Source organism: Aplidium turbinatum, chromosome 5, assembly GCF_918807975.1.
Source record: "Aplidium turbinatum chromosome 5, kaAplTurb1.1, whole genome shotgun sequence".
NCBI classification, from domain to species: domain Eukaryota; kingdom Metazoa; phylum Chordata; class Ascidiacea; order Aplousobranchia; family Polyclinidae; genus Aplidium; species Aplidium turbinatum.
The window spans coordinates 38,598,887-38,616,896 of NC_137476.1; the positions used below are offsets into that span (position 1 = coordinate 38,598,887).

At 42.6% G+C, this 18,010-nt stretch overlaps 1 long non-coding RNA gene across 2 annotated transcripts; it reads right to left on the reverse strand.

Moving 5' to 3' along the window:
• Positions 1 to 1,852: 1,852 nt before the first annotated feature.
• Positions 1,853 to 4,372, reverse strand: LOC145770788 (uncharacterized). Of its 2 annotated transcripts, none has more exons than XR_014289171.1 (3): positions 4,028 to 4,372; positions 3,124 to 3,258; positions 1,853 to 2,710 (listed from the first exon to the last, which is right to left on the reverse strand). It is a non-coding gene; the product is annotated as an uncharacterized LOC145770788 (long non-coding RNA). The 2 variants fall into 2 exon arrangements; XR_014289170.1 differs by having other exon boundaries at positions 1,853 to 2,850.
• Between the last annotated feature and the right edge of the window lie 13,638 nt (positions 4,373 to 18,010).

Here is an 18,010-nt window from a genome sequence, read left to right on the forward strand (position 1 = left end):
TAAATATATCCTCCATCTTTGAAGCGTTCTGCTAGGAGTTCCTTCCATATGCGCACCTATTGGTGCACATCCCTGGAAAGGTAATTTAATACTAAATCCGATGCATGTAAAATTTAAGTGGCACGTGTTGCGGATTATAGTTTTATTCCAAGATGTTTGAAGAGGTGTCAATTATGCAAAAATCGTATTATTTTAATGTTTATCGTAAATATATCCTCCATCTTTGAAGCGTTCTGCTAGGAGTTCCTTCCATATGCGCACCTATTGGTGCACATCCCTGGAAAGGTAATTTAATACTGAATCCGATGCATGTAAAATTTAAGTGGCACGTGTTGCGGATTATAGTTTTATTCCAAGATGTTTGAGTGGTGTCAATTATGCAAAAATCGTATTATTTTAATGTTTATTGTAAATATATCCTCCATCTTTGAAGCATTCTGCTAGGAGTTCCTTCCATATGCGCACCTATTGGTGCACATCCCTGGAAAGGTAATTTAATACTGAATCCGATGCATGTAAAATTTAAGTGGCACGTGTTGCAGATTATAGTTTTATTCCAAGATGTTTGAGTGGTGTCTATTATGCAAAAATCGTATTATTTTAATGTTTATCGTAAATATATCCTCCATCTTTGAAGCGTTCTGCTAGGAGTTCCTTCCATATGCGCACCTATTGGTGCACATCCCTGGAAAGGTAATTTAATACTGAATCCGATGCTTGTAAAATTTAAGTGGCACGTGTTGCGGATTATAGTTTTATTCCAAGATGTTTGAGTGGTGTCAATTATGCAAAAATCGTATTATTTTAATGTTTATCGTAAATATATCCTCCATCTTTGAAGCGTTCTGCTAGGAGTTCCTTCCATATGCGCACCTATTGGTGCACATCCCTGGAAAGGTAATTTAATACTGAATCCGATGCATGTAAAATTTAAGTGGCACGTGTTGCGGATTATAGTTTTATTCCAAGATGTTTGAAGAGGTGTCAATTATGCAAAAATCGTATTATTTTAATGTTTATCGTAAATATATCCTCCATCTTTGAAGCGTTCTGCTAGGAGTTCCTTCCATATGCGCACCTATTGGTGCACATCCCTGGAAAGGTAATTTAATACTGAATCCGATGCATGTAAAATTTAAGTGGCACGTGTTGCGGATTATAGTTTTATTCCAAGATGTTTGAGTGGTGTCAATTATGCAAAAATCGTATTATTTTAATGTTTATTGTAAATATATCCTCCATCTTTGAAGCATTCTGCTAGGAGTTCCTTCCAAATGCGCACCTATTGGTGCACATCCCTGGAAAGGTAATTTAATACTGAATCCGATGCATGTAAAATTTAAGTGGCACGTGTTGCAGATTATAGTTTTATTCCAAGATGTTTGAGTGGTGTCTATTATGCTAAAATCGTATTATTTTAATGTTTATCGTAAATATATCCTCCATCTTTGAAGCGTTCTGCTAGGAGTTCCTTCCATATGCGCACCTATTGGTGCACATCCCTGGAAAGGTAATTTAATACTGAATCCGATGCATGTAAAATTTAAGTGGCACGTGTTGCGGATTATAGTTTTATTCCAAGATGTTTGAAGAGGTGTCAATTATGCAAAAATCGTATTATTTTAATGTTTATCGTAAATATATCCTCCATCTTTGAAGCGTTCTGCTAGGAGTTCCTTCCATATGCGCACCTATTGGTGCACATCCCTGGAAAGGTAATTTAATACTGAATCCGATTAGGGACTTTATATTACGGGACGCGAAACTCCGCTTATCCGCGAACACTAGAAGGGTCAGTGCACAATTTAAGTAGATACGCAGTCACATCGAACAGCACCATCAATTTTGAACATATGAATGTATTGTCACTAAAGAATGGCAACAACGTTCTAATAAAGTAATAAATGTATCAAAACGCTTATATGACATTTATTAATAAACTGACATAGGCCTATGCATATTGTATGCTACAGGCTATATAAAGCTATGTTGCATACGTTTCACATACCAGAGCATTATAAACAATATTCACATATCAAACATTGTCATGTACCGTACATAACATAAGCAAACAATTACACAATGTATAATAAATATGGTTCTTCTATAACCAAGCAACCTCTTCTCAATATATATTTAATGATTGCTTACAGTTAGTTTTTTGAAGGTAGTTTTGAATTTTTCGCGATGAACTGGCAACCAAATCTTTTTTAATGTCTTCAAAACGGTAAGTTCATTCTTTGCGACACAATTGAAAGCAGTTTCTACAATCATTTTAAAGCTTGCATGACCAGAATCACACTTTAAAGATACGATGACAAGAAGGTAATTAAACTGAGACACTGCGCATTCCGTGAGAGCGGAAACAAAAATATTACGTTGATTTCCAATAGTGAACAGTCCTCCTTTTAAATTCCTTTTGATTTTCCACTCTTAACACTCTAATAACACAGCATAATAATGGTGCACTGCAAGAGAGGTTACAATAAAACATAGTTCTGTTGGCTTGGATAAACCACCACGATCAGCTAAAGCAAGAAGCTTGCAACACTCATTGCTTTCTTCCACTAAAGTGTCATCTTGACCGGCAACAAGAAGTTCCTTGCAAGCATTACATTTCCTACGAGGACAAATGCTTCTGTCAATATACCCAGCAACATAGTATGCCACATTCATGTCAGATGTGGATAGGTCATCTAATGTCACAATCCTAAAAAAATCAACCAGCCAAGTTACTGACAATGCAACTTTTGTTGCTGTAATTGCTGGGAAATTTAAGGATGACAATTTGGCTCTAGCTAGCAAAGCTTCTTGTTGAAGTAAAGACAGCATCATCTTGTATTTTATTACCTGAAACATTGAGTAAATGTAGTATCTATCTAAGAAGCTTCAACTAATTTCGGCATAAGCATAATCTTTGGGTAATGACAGTACTTTATGAAGATAATGTGTTCTAATATGTATATTTTTTCTTTGTAATCAGTCATACAAATTTTGGAGGTAACATGCCAGAAAGCTTCAGTCTCCACAAATAATTAAACAATTAAGAATAAACAAATATACTTCTTCATGTGTGCCTTTGCAGCAAAATGTTATATAATATTTATGTGAAGTTGCTCTAACCTTTAAACTGATGTTTCACAAACATCACTTTCCACAAATTCTCCACCATTTTGATAAATCGAGCGGTTTCAAGAAAAGATGGGTGATCCTCAGCATAAAATTCCAATCCTCGACTAGTTGATTCATGGAAAATGTCTTAAAATGTGTCATATGTTTAAGAGTTAATACATTGCAACTTTCAAGAACACTGAAGTTAATGTAAATGACAGTCATGCAAAATTGATAAGCAAGCATATTTCTTTATATTGCAAACAAGCATATTAGATTACAATATAAAATAGACAAAACCGGATAATTGCATAGTCCAATTGTCAATTTTTTTATGATACATGCGATTATCCAATTGTGTTATGGTTTAGTATTCAAGAATCTCATGCGATAAAACGGTTTGTGTATTTAACCAAGATATATATTGAACCATAGGCATACGAAGCCGAGCAACGTTATCAAGTTTAGCATATTTAAAGATTATTATATTTACAAAAACACAAAACTACGCAACAATTAAATATCGAACGTTTTCGACATCACAAGATGTCCTCTTCAGGAATAACATACATACAACTTTATGTATGTTATTCCTGAAGTTGTATGTATGTTATTCCTGAAGAGGACATCTTGTGATGTCGAAAACGTTCGATATTTAATTGTTGCGTAGTTTTGTGTTTTTGTAAATATAATAATCTTTAAATATGCTAAACTTGATAACGTTGCTCGGCTTCGTATGCCTATGGTTTAACAAGACAAACTCTCTACCGAAGCTGTATCAAGATATATATGTGATAAATCAATTTTATCTGCACGAGTCAAAATTTTAGTTTACGATTAACAAAACGAAATAAAACAAAGTAACTTCAGTTACTTAGATTAACAAAAAATACTGTAAACATACTTTTTGACTTACTGAGAGCATGTGTCAGAAAAACATGGCTTGCATGAGTGTTCCAAAATGTGTTCAAAGCAAGAAGTTGGAATATCAAAATCAATCAATCAACTTCCAATTTTTTCATGGTATTGCTCGCACCCATTTTTCCTCAGTTCAACATCATTGGGAAATTTGAACAGAGAAGTTTTAACCTCGCTACTTGATTTATATCCAGTTGTACATCCGGGTACATAGCAAGTGTTAACCATTTTATGAATTAATGGTCAAATGCATTATATAGTTATACATAAATGGGTCTGCTACTATTCGGTGAGTCCGATTCGGTGAGTCCGATTCGGTGAGAGCCTTTTTCGGTGAGAGCCCTATTCGGTGAGTTTTTTTTTTTTAATTATTGCGCGCCGTAGCCTAATTATTATTGCCGTTATAGGGTTAGGGGATAGGGGTTGGGAGATAGGGGTTAGGGGGTTTTTGGGGTTGGGGGGTTTTGTGTTTTTTTTTTTAATTTTTGTTTGAAAATTATCGGGTACCGTAGCCTAATTAAAACCCCTAACCCAAAAACCCCTAACCCAAAAACCCCTAACCCCCCAAAACCCCCAAACCCCCAAAACCCAAAAAACCCCAACCCCAAAAACCCCCAACCCCAAAAACCCCCAACCCCAAAAACCCCCAACCCCAAAACCGCAAACCCCAACCCCCAAAAACCCCTAACCCCCAACCTCAAAACCCCCAACCCCAAAAACCCCCAACCCCCTAACCCCAAAAAACCCCAACCCCCAACCTCAAAACCCCCAACCCCAAAAACCCCCAACCCCCTAACCCCAAAAAACCCCAACCCCAAAAACCCCCAACCCCAAAAACCCCCAACCCCCTAACCTCAAACACCCCAAAACCGCAAACTCCAACCCCCAAACCCCCCTAAAAAAAACTCACCGAATAGGGCTCTCACCGAAAAAGGCTCTCACCGAAAAAGGCTCTCACCGAATCGGACTCACCGAATCGGACTCACCGAATCGGACTCACCGAATCGGGCCATTCCGTACATAAATAGTACTAAAAGTATAAGAATGATTAGTACGTTAAAACTACAGAATTACCTATGACATCAATACCTTGCCTAGGTTTTATGTGTGAAGCATTTTCTGGTATAAAAACTGTTTTATTTGAGACAAGTGACAGATTTTACATAAATAAAACAATCAAAAAGTATATGGGTAATCCACTTAGTTTTCATTCTGCTAATAACAGGATTTCTGCTTTATTTAGAATTTTACACAATTTTAGAATTTTACACTTTTACAATTTTTACACTTTACAATTTTTACACAATAGAATTTAGAATTTTACACAATTTGCCTTAACATTATAGCGTACGTGAACAATGAACATCAAGTCTTGTGCAACATCATAACATTTGATGCATTCCTTCGAAAATATGTTTTTTCTTTTGTTGGAAGATGTGAAGTATCGTCTAACTCTATTGTTGCCTCCTTGATGAGGTCCGACTGCCATCGTAAATCAAATTACCGTCTTCAGTATAATAATTCTATGTATTCTATTATTTAGTTTTGATGGCTGCCATGTCATCTGATTGTTTTTATCGTTCTGAATACTTTCAGTTCTTCTAACTTGTAACACTACCGTACCATTGTCTGTAAACTTGTTACAGTTGATAGCATATTTAGTGAGATTTTGTGCATTTGCAGTTTGTGTATTATTCGTTGTTTTTCGTTGTTGTTGTTCGATGTTTGCAGTTTGTGTATTATTTCGTTGTTTTGGATATGGACAGCTTTGTCTGATGCAAATAAATATTATTATTATTTGAACAAATGAATAATATTTATTACCTACATTACATGACATCTAATAATATTTATTACCTACATGACATGACATCTAAGGTTTAACAAATACCAACATACCTTCAATGTCATCATTATTATAAACTAATTGACTACTGTCACTGACTGACTAAAATATAGAGCAGACTATAAGACTAAAGAAAAGTTTGAAAATAGTCTCCACTGCTAAACTGTGAACTGGTTTGAAGTGCAATAGTCACACCAAAAAATTGTTGCCACAGTTGATACCTATATGATATATCCCACACCAAATTAACGTGTTAGGCTTTACTAGTGAATGCTACAGTCCATAAGCAAAAGGTGGCCATAGATTCAATGCAGACATTATAACTTGTTTTAGCAAAGTCCAAAGCCAACCAAACTATAAGCCTGCCTTGGGCTAACGTACTTCTCAAAAGCACTTTAACAAATTTGTATAGTTAACAACTTATTTCCTTTAACTTCTCCAAATTGAAGTACCACAGCAACAATCTTTTGGTTACTTCTCACTTGCAGATACGCTGCACGCTAGCTTACTGCTAATCACTAAAAGGAAGTATCCTGAAACTAGCCCTTCTAGTGTTCGGATAAGGAAAAAAACGGATGAGGCTTCGTATCCCGTAATATAAAATCCCTAAATCCGATGCATGTAAAATTTAAGTGGCACGTGTTGCGGATCATAGTTTTATTTAAGATATTTCGAATGTATGTCTGGTCGCATTTTATGCCTCGCACTTATTCACGGATAATTTTTTTAGGCGGAAAGCGGAAAAACTATTCTGCCAGAATGACGGTGGTTGTCATTCAATCCGCCCGCCCCGATAGCTCAATTGGTTAGCGCGTCACTTCTGGAACGAAGAAGCTTCAAGATCAAGTGGCGCTGGTTCGACTCTCGGGGTATGCACTTGAGCAACGCACGTTAAGGACTGCTCTCCATTCAGCGGCATCCAATGGATGGAATAGTTCCCCGGCAACAAGACTTCAACAATCGGAAACTTCACCCTGTCAATCTCGGTGATTGGGCCTGCGTCAGTGATTCAAAGCCTCTACAAGTATGCAAAACTGCCAGGATTAAGCTCTGCAAGAAGCTTTCCCAGTCCGAGGATAAAGATTCAATCAATCAATCAATCAAGTTTATTTGTTGCTGCTGGCGCAAATATGTTCAGAACGACAAAGTAAACATACGAATTTGACACCAACAACAGGGAAAATGGCAAAACCCAAAATTTTAAAATATACATCGATAAAACAGTGCCGTACTAGCTAAACTACCACTATCTTAAAATTGTACAGCCACCAAACCTAGAAGAGAGATAGAAAAAATAAAATGTTCTGTTCTGTAGCCTTGTGTGTGCAGCATGCTGTAGAAAAAGTTTCTTCCACGATCAGTTTCTTGTTAGCAGAAATACCTAAATGATTTGCTAAAAGTTCCATTCAACGAGAGTCATTCAAAGATTTGTTCAATTGAACATCACTGATGATGAAAACATCCGAGCAACCCCTTTCAGAAGTATTCTTCTACAAGGTGGCATGTCAGGGGTAAAGTGATGTCAACATTCTAGTAAATTGGAATGAATTGTTTGCATACTTCTGGATACAATGCTAGATACAAACTAAAGATGCTTAAGGAAATGCTTCAAGACAAATCAAATTATCTCCAGATTCTCTCCAACTTTGTGTTCGCAACACCAGTGGTTCAGGAGTTTGAAAAGATGAACTCATTGTTTCAACCAACTCACGCAGATCCAAACTGCCTCTCAAATGCTCTCTCTATACATTATCAGAGTTTATACGACATGCTTTTCTATTCTAATGGACATGTAGAAGGCATTGAAAACATGGACTTTGACATGAAATTTATTGACAAATGCCAAAAAATTGTTCAATTGATCAAATGACACAGAGCGAACTCACAGCACTGTTAAAGCAGTTAAGCACCGTTGCCAATTGGTGCTGCAAGAAGCAGTTGAGCACATAAAAAAGAGACTCCCTTCTGCACAAGATGTCTACAAAAACTTGGCAAAGCTTCACCCTCTGGTAATCTTGAGTCAAACGAGTAGAAGAAGTATCGTACGTTCAGAGATTTGCCATTCTTAAAACTGTTCAATGTTCAGCTACATGTCATTGAAGATGAGTATCGGAAAATTCATTTTGTGGACTGGCAAAAAGAAGCAGTGTTTAAAGAAGCATCCCTAGCAACAGCAGTGAAAAGTTTTGGTGTAGCGTTTTGCATTATGCCCATTTCAAAGACCTTGCTAGCGATCTGGATCTGATATATCTAGAAATTGCCGGATGTGAATGGATCCGGATCTCAAAAAGCAAAAAAAAAGGATTGGATCAGGATCCTGAAAGTCTTAGATCCGTACACCACACCTCTACCCTCTAGTTTACAGCATTTTTCTGCAAAATCATAAATGTTGTGCATGCAACATAAGTGTAAGAACTTAACACCAATAGTAAGAAAGAATAGCAAAACGAAAACATTGAAAATATATCCTACTCTAAGCTTTAATGTAGGCTAGTCATACGCGCCGACTTCCGGGGGGTGGCGCCCCCCGTAAATTTATGGTTGAGGGGCAACAAAATCGCTATTACAAGTGCTGTTTAAAAGATAAAATACTTTGCGAAAGAGATTTAGATCATTTAAAGTTTTAAACGGACTTAAAGAATGCCGAAAGCGAAAAACAGCCTATGTTGCTCTTGCCAGCAAAACATCAGCTGATCCCATGGCTTTCTCTGGAACGTGAGTTACTAACTGAGATGTGCACGGCACGCACGTTCACAGTCACACACTGCTTAGTGCTTATCTTCCCGCGCGTGAGGAGCAACTTCAAAGTAAAAACACGTGGTAGCGAAAAGCGAATGCGACGTTGAATGTTTATTCTCATTTCACGAGTTATCCAAACGTCCGTTAGATTTTCTGCGACTTCAAACATGAAATCGATTTTAGCAAACTTTATCCAGTTGAAACTACGACACAACGAACAATTACGTGAATACAGCTTAAAGAAAAAATGCATTTTTCAAACTGTCATCCGTGTTTTGCTTCAATAAGCACTATTGGCACTATCAACAATTATGAGAAAACTGCACTACCTATTCGATAAAAGACTAAAGATTTTCGATAAAAAAACAGAAAACACTTTGCCGTTGTTAACGCTTAAGGTAAGTAATTAGCAAAACGAGATTAATAAAACTGATAGCGGGTTTCCACTCTGCTTGAGATCATAATTTTTTGCGGTTCATTTCGATAACTTCACTGTCTTGATCGTTGTTATTCACTCGCACGAAAAGAAAATGAATAGGCTTGTTTTCCAACCGTTCCAATTATGAACTAACAATATCAATTTTTTACGACTAGGCGTACTGCATGCGTAAAACTAATCGTTTCAAGCAGCGGTTCTAATAAATTCGGTTTGCGACCTAGGTGTCAGTATAAACAAGACACTAAGCTTAATCAAAGACTATTTTAATTGAGTAAAATAGCGTTATGGTTATGACGTCATCACCTTTCTCGCCCCCCAAAGTTTTTTGAAAAGTTGGCGCCTATGAGGCTAGTAAATGGGTGCAACCTAGTTTGTACCCTGAACAGTTTGTACCCTCAGTTCGTACCCTGAAAAGATCGAAAAAAAATAAATAAAAAAAGCCGAAGTCGCTGATCGCAGTTTAATAGCACAAAGCCGAACTCGCTGATCGGAGTTTCCGCAAACAAACTCGAGGGTTAGCGGAAACAGCGGAAAAATAAATCAGCGGAAAAATGAAATTGCGGAAAAACATTTGCGGAAACTGCGATCAGCGAGGGTTAGGGTTAGAGCATAGATTACTCTATGGTTAGGGTAAAGGTTACCGGAAACTGCAGTTGGCAGAAACTGCGGAAAAATGTTTGCGGAAACTGCGATCAGCGAGGGTTAGAGCATAGATTACTCTATGGTTGGAGTTAGGGTAAAGGTTAGCGGAAACTGCGGAAAAATGTTTGCGGATCTGCGATCAGCAAAGGTTAGGGTTAGAGCATAGATTAGTCTATGGTTAGGGTTAGCGGAAACTGCGGAAAAATGTTTGCGGAAACTGCGATGAGCGAGGGTTAGGGTTAGCGGAAACTGCGATCAGCGACTTCGGCTTTGTGCTAACTTTCTTTCGATCTTTTCAGGGGGAAAATTTTAAAATGTTTGCGGAAACTGCAATCAGCGACCTTCCGCTTTTTTTAATTTTTTTTCTCGATCTTTTCAGGGTACGATTTGAGGGTACGAACTAGGTTGCATCCCTAGTAAATGACCAGAACATTGCACAGAACGAGAGACCGTGAATGGAGTGCACAGAACGAGAGACCGTGAATCAGACAAGTCCGTCCTCAAGGAAATGACGGACCTCTGGAAGGTCCCAACACCTGTCGAGGGCAACATCTCTGGTGAGTTTACCCCAGAAGAATTTGCCCACCTATGCCCGGAACTAATACTCCAAGCTGCCCCCTCTATGAGGTCCTGGTTAAAAGAATTCCTTTCCTGCTGCTTGCGTCACCTGCGCATCCCAAGAATCTGGAGAAGAGCTCTAGTGGTTGCAGTCCCAAAGCCGAAGAAGCCCCCAGGGGATCCGAAGAGCTACCGCCCATCTCTCTGCTCTGTATCCCCTTCAAGATACTCGAAAGACTTATCTACGCCCGTGTCGAACCGATAATAGACCCTCAGCTCCCTCGGGAACAAGCCGGCTTTCGCCACGGAAGATCAACTGTAGACCAGGTCACTCTGATGACCCAAGACATCGAGGACAGCTTCTCGGCAAAAAAGAAGGCTGGCGCCGTGTTTGTCGATCTCACGGCTGCCTACGACACTGTATGGCACAGCGGCCTTACCTGCAAACTACTCCGTCTCCTTCCTGACAGGCACATGGTCCATATGATTATGGAACTTGTGCAAAACCGCAGCTTTACCCTTTCCACCGGTAGCGGCCGACGAAGTAGACTACGTCGACTCAGGAACGGCGTCCCACAGGGCTCTGTCCTGGCTCCCCTCCTCTTTAACACTTACATCTATGACCTGCCTGACACCATCTCCAGGAAGTATGCTTACGCAGACGATCTGGCTCTCCTGCATCCAGCCGGAGATTGGCAGTCAATGGAGAGGAACCTAAGCCAGGACATGTCAACTATATCAACATATCTCCAGAAATGGAAGCTACAGCTCAGCAAGGCAAAGACAGTGTCGGCGGCCTTCCACCTAAACAACAAGGAAGCAAAACGTGAGATCAACATTACCACCGATGACGAACACCTCCCCTACTGCGCCGAACCCACCTACCTCGGCGTAACCCTGGACAGGTCACTCACGTACCGACGACACCTGGAGTCACTGCGCAAAAAACTATCTGCGCGCGTTGCACTTTTGAGGCGGCTGGCGGGTTCCGGCCGGGGAGCTGATGCGAAAACCCTTCGCACAGCTACCTTGGCCCTCGTCCATTCTACCGCTGAGTACTGCGCACCAGTGTGGTGCCGCAGCTCTCACACCCGCCACATTGACACCGCCATCAATGACGCACTACGCACTGTGACTGGATGCCTGCGTCCCACTCCAACGGACTGCCTTTCCATCCTTGCAGGCATCCAACCTGCTGAGCTTCGCCGTAAAGGAGCCATGATTTCCCTTGCTCGTCGCGCACTGGACCCCGACCACCTCCTCCACAGTACATCCCAGCGCCTACGTGGAGGACAGCAGCGACTGAAATCAAGACGCCCATTTGTGCCCGCCGCACGACAGCTTCTGAACAACGTTGAAGATCTTGGAATAAGTGCGGCACACTGGACGAACTACACATGGAACTTGGAGTGGCAAAACAACACCTCCCGACTCCGTGATTTCCTACCCGACGTCGATCCCCACCCTCCGGGAATGTCCCTCGCAAGACTTGTGTTGGTCCGGCTTAACCGCCTAAGAACCGGCGTCGGTCGCTTTCGTTCAGACATGTGCAAATGGGGCCTGGCTCCCTCACCGGGATGCGAGTGTGGCGCCACAGACCAGACAGTAGATCATGTCGTCCATGACTGCCCAATCCATCAACCACCACATGCGCTTGGACTGAAGGCCCTGGATGACGAGACTGTCGAGTGGCTGATGACATCATGCCCAAACATATAGTCCAGAAGAACAGCTCATACGACGAAGAAGAAGACCGGAACATTAAAACAGAATTTGATTGAGGGACCTGGAGCAAACAGTTATGTGGCAAAGATCACGTATGCAGTTTCATGCAGCAAGTGTGGTCAAAATAGGTCACTCCATAAAATATAAAAACCCGGATAGTGATATACCCGAGCGGTTAGCGCGTTGGGCTCGCAGTCGAGAGCCTGCATGTTCGACTCCAGCCACCGGCACTTGTCGTTGTTTTTCTGGGCAAGGAACTTTACGATAATTGCCTCTACCCAGTGATCGATTTCGAGTAATGGGTAGTACCAAAGTTAAGTCATAAGTTGAGTAGACAACCGGAAACAGACATTGCCGTCGGCTGCAGCGTGGGTCAGGTGTACGTCAGAAGGCGTACACCAATGCATAGGGGTACCTCTAAATACCCATTGTCAGGCATTGTCAGGCATTGTCGGGCATTGTCAGGCATTGTCAGGCATTGTCGGGCATTGTCGGCTTCTCGGGGGGTTGTGGAGCATTTCTAGGGGTTGTCGAGCATTTTCAGAGGTTGTCAGGGGTTTTCAGGGGTTGTCAGCTACTTTCAGGCATTGTTGGGAATTTACAAGCATTGTCTAGGATTTCCAGGCATTGTCGATCATGATCAGTGGTTGACGGGTTTGTTAGGCATTATAGAACATTTTTAGGCATTGTCGGACATTTTCAGGGGTTGTCGAGCATTTGCAGGGGTTGTCAGGCATTGTAGAGTAGCTACTTTCAGGCATTGTTGTGAATTTCCAGGCATTGTCTAGGATATCCAGGCATTGTCTAGGATTTAAAGGCATTGTCAATCATTATCAGTGGTTGACGAGTTTGTTAGGCATTATAGAACATTTTCAGGCATTGTCGAACATTTTCAGGGGTTGTGGAGCATTTTCAGGGATTGTCAGGCATTGTAGAGTAGCTACTTTCAGGCATTGTTGGGAATTTCCAAGCATTGTCTAGGATTTCCAGGCATTGTCGATAATTAGCCTATCAGTGGTTGACGGGTTTGTTAGGCATTATAGAACATTTTCAGGCATTGTCGAACATTTTCAGGCATTGTCGAGCATTTTCAGGGGTTGTCAGGCATTGTAGAGTAGCTACTTTCAAGCAATTGTTGTGAATTTCCAGGCATTGTCTAGGATTTCTAGGCATTGTCTAGGATTTCCAGGTATTGTCGATCATTATCAGTGATTGACGGGTTTGTTAGGCATCATAGAACATTTTCAGGCATTGTCGAACATTTCCAGGCATTGTCGAGCATTTGCAGGGGTTGTCAGGCATTGTAGAGTAGCTACTTTCAGGCATTGTCTAGGATTTCCAGGCATTGTCGATCATTAGCCTATCAGTGGTTGACGGGTTTGTTAGGCATTATAACACATTTTCAGGCATTGTCGAACATTTTCAGGGGTTGTGGAGCATTTTCAGGGGTTATCAGGCATTATAGAGTAGCTACTTTCAGGCATTGTTGGGAATTTCGAGGCATTGTCTAGGATTTCCAGGCATTGTCTAGGATTTAAAGGCATTGTCGATCATTATCAGTGGTTGACGGGTTTGTTAGGCATTATAGAACATTTTCAGGTATTGTCGAAGATTTTCAGGGGTTGTGGAGCATTTTCAGGGGTTGTCAGGCATTGTAGAGTACCGTAGCTACTTTCAGGCATTGTTGGGAATTTACAAGCATTGTCTAGGATTTCCAGGCCAGGGGCTCCCAATAACCGGGTCGCGACCCAGTATGTCCTTATAGCCATAGAATAAACTAATTACAGTTAAACAAGGTCAAGCGGCGCTGGTTCGGCTCTCGGGGTGTGTATTTGACTGAGCAACGCATTTCAGTTTAGCTCTCCATTTAGTGGCACCAAGTAGATGGAATAATTCACCGACAAGAACACATCAACACCGACAAGAACACAATCGAAAATTCCACTCCGTCAATCTCAGTGACCGGCTGGTTCAAAGCCTCTACAAGTACCGTACGCAAAACTGTCAGGATTAAGCTCTCAGAGAAGCTTTCCCAGTCCGAGGATAAAGATCAATCAATCAACTACCCAACAATAAAATTGAAGTATACGGTGAAATGTGCATTGTATAAGCTATATACGAAAGGTGGGGGCACCTGAAATGGATTTTCGAAATTTTACTTTAAGCTCATAGCCTACAATATACTACTATACAAACTTTTAACAAATAAATTATTGAAATCCTTCTGTAGTCGAGAAAGAAAATATATTTAAAAAGTAACTTTAATTTTAAATCAAAATTTGTCACTCAAACTTCTAAAAATCTATTTTTAATTTGATGATGTTGATCAATTACGAGGTGTGCGACTTCATAAATGGGCCTAAAAGTGCATCAAAATGCGATCAAAACAACGTAAATTTAGTCAAAACTTTCTGGGGAGCAATCCTCACAGACTCCCTGCTAAACTATAGCTTCATTTTCCGACCTCAACTGTTACATTGTCTATTATATTTTACAAATCTTGCTCAAAGTGTATTTAAACCGCAATAAAAAAAATGGACCTGGGCTATACGTAGATGTCAAACTTTGTTTTTCCTATCGCCGGTCCGCAAGGCTATTTTTATTTAAAAACGGTTCGTAAGAGCAAAAAGGTTGGGGACCGCTGCAGTAGGCTATTTCGATTATCATGCGTATGGTGCTGATACCATACTCAAGTCCTACTTTGGATGGGGGTAAAATACCACAGGGTGAGAAAAGTCAGCTTCTATCGTATAAGCCTATAACCAGAAAATACAGTATGGCAGCTCATCTTCGACTATTTAGGGTAGGCCTATAACAATGTAATAATGAAGTAGCCTATGGCAATGCATTAAAATCAATCAATTCAGAATTAAAACAAAGTTCCTCCAGCCCAGCCTCTATGCTGGCGATTTTAATTGCCACCACGTTCACTGGGGCTACAACAACACCAACACAGACGGAGAAAGCCTGCCCTCATGGTCAGCCAATAATAACCTCACCCTACTGCACGATCCCAAGGGTGCAGCGAGCTTCTTCTCCGGGCGCTGGAACACTGGTACAAACCCTGACCTGGCTTCGTGAGTGATGACCCCGATAATGGCCAACCGGACAAACGTGTGCTAGAGAAGTTCCCTAAGTCCCAACACCGACCCTCGCTTATCACGGCTCCAACGCTCACAATGCCTGTCCCGAGCAAGCCTGTTAAGCGATGGAACTTCAGAATGGCTAACTGGGAGTACTATAGCCTCCTCACCAACGAAGCCAGGCAGTATCTTCCATCACCACACACCAACAACGTGGAAGAAGCTTACTAGGACTTTTGTGATGCAATAACATCAGTGGCAAAACACTCTATCCCCCGCGGCCGACGAAAGAACTACATGCTGTGCTGGCACAAGGAGTGCGAAAGCCTCTTCTCCGACTTCCTCCACGCCCCTCAGGGCAATGACACCAACAGTTCAGCCACAGCCCTGTTGGCAAAGCTGGACTCAAAGAGCGCTGAACAGAAGCCGAGCGCTGAACAGAACGGAGCGCTGAACAGAAGCCGTTGAATCAATCAACTTCACGCACTCCAGTCGCATAGCATGGAGTACATTAAACAACCTAACTGGCAGATCACATGCCTCTCGTCAACAACGTCCCGTTTCAGCAAATTCCATCGCCTCACAACTTGTGGAGAACGGGAAATACAAACCGAGAGACCGTGAATCAGACAGATTCGTCTTACAAGAAATGATGGACCTCTGGAGAGTAACAACCCCAGACGGAGACAACATCTCGGGTGAGTTCACCACGGACGAATTTTCCGCCGCCCTCCAGCACATAAAGCCAGGTAAAGCCCCGGACCCTGACCACCTATGCCCGGAGTTGATACTCCATGCTGCTGCCTCCTCAAAGTCCTGGTTAAAAGACTTCCTTTCCTGCTGCTTGCGCCACCTGAAAATTCCTAGGATCTGGAGAAGAGCCCTTGTGGTTGCAGTTCCTAAGCCAAAGAAGCCCCCAGGGGACCCGAAGAGCTACCGCCCAATGTCGCTGCTCTGCATCCCCTTCAAGATTCTCGAGAGACTCATCTACGCCCGTGTCGAACCAATAAAAGATCCACAGCTCCCCCGTGAACAAGCTGGCTTCCGACACGGACGATCAACCGTAGATCAGGTCACACTTATGACCCAAGACATTGAGGACAGCTTCTCGGCTAAGAAGAAGGCTGGCGCCGTGTTGTCAATCTCACGGCTGCCTAATGCCTATGATACTGTATGGCATAGCGGCCTTACTTGCGAGTTACTCCGTCTGCTCCCTGACAGACACATGGTTCATATGATGATGGAACTTGTGCAAAACCGCAGTTTTACCCTCACAACCGGTAGCGGTCGTCGAAGCAGACTATGCCGACTCAAAATCGACGTCCCACAGGGCTCAGTCTTGGCTCCTGTCCTGTTCAACACATAGCCTACACATACGACATGCCCCCACCATCTCCACGAAATATGCTTACGCAGACGACCTGGCACTCCTGCACTCAGAGAGAAATTGGCAGTCAGTGGAGAGGAACCTCAGCCAAGACATGCAAACACTATCAGCATACCTCCAGAAATGGAAGCTACAGCTCAGCAAGGCTAAGACAGTGTCGGCGGCCTTCCACCTTAACAACTGGGAAGCACAGCGCGAGATAAACATCAACATTGACGGGGAACGCCTTCCCTGCTTGCCGAACCTACTTATCTCGGCATAACCCTGAACAGGTCACTCACGTAGCCTACGGCCGACACTTGGAGTCACTGCGCAAAAAAATATCTACACGCTTCGCACTTTTGAGGCGATTGGCGGGTTCCTGCTTGAGAGCTGGTGCCAAAACTCTTCGTACAACTACCCTAGCCCTTGTTCATTCCACTGCTGAGTACTGCGCACCAGTCTGGTGCCGTAGTTCTCACATCCACCATATTAATACCGCCATCAACGATGCGCTGCGTACTGTGACTGGATGCCTGCGTCCCACCCCGACAGACTAAGTCTACCTATCCTAGCAGGCATCCAATCTGCTGAGCAACGTCGTAAAGGAGCCACGATTCCTCTCGCTCGCCGTGCTCTGGACCCCGACCATCCCCTCCATGCAACATTCAAGCGACCACCACCTGTAAAGCAGCGACTGAAATCAAGACGCCCCTTTGTGCCTGCCGCACAACAACTACTTAAGAACGAAGAAGAACTTGGGTTAAGTGGGGAACACTGGACGAACCACATGTGGAACACGGAGTGGCAAAACCATATACCTCCACGCTCCGTGATTTCATACCCGACGCCGATCCCCGTCCATCGGGGATGTCCCTCGCAAGGCTTGCGTGGATTAGGCTTAACCGCCTGCGAACTGGCGTCGGCCGCTTTCGTTCGGACATGCACAAGTGGGGCCTGGCTCCTCCATCAGAATGCGAGTGTGGCGCCACAGAACAGACCGCAGACCATGTCATTCACCACTGCCTAATCCACCGGCCTCCACACGGTGCGCATGGCCTAAGGGTCCTGAACGACGAGACTGTTGAGTGGCTGATGACTTCCTGCCCTCCAATCTAGCCTGGAAAGACCTGCTCATACGTCGATGATGATGATGATTCAAACACGATGAATGTCTTTAGCCAATTCACTTTCTAACTTCGCAATGTTTGCAAAAACATTGAAAAAATATCAGGCAGTCGTACCATTTTTGGTTACTGTTTAGGTACCACAAATGGGAAGCCTCTGCTCCACATTTTTATTTGAATTTTGTCTGCCACGAGAGCCAATTTTTCCTTAAATAGTTGACTCTCTTCCTCATGGTAGACCCCAATTTTATCCGCTCTGCCTACAGGCAGACCGGGTATAAGAGTCAAGTACCTGCGCCGAGGTCGCGTGAGGGAGACGTGGGCGCCGTCCGGCGGTCAATTACTGCCGGTTCCAGCGTCCACACGCGACGGGTCGCCCGGCCCGTTGCAGGCCATCTTTCTGGGCAATGCAGAAAGAGCCTGTCTCCCTGGCCGGCTCCGCCATTCTAAATTTGC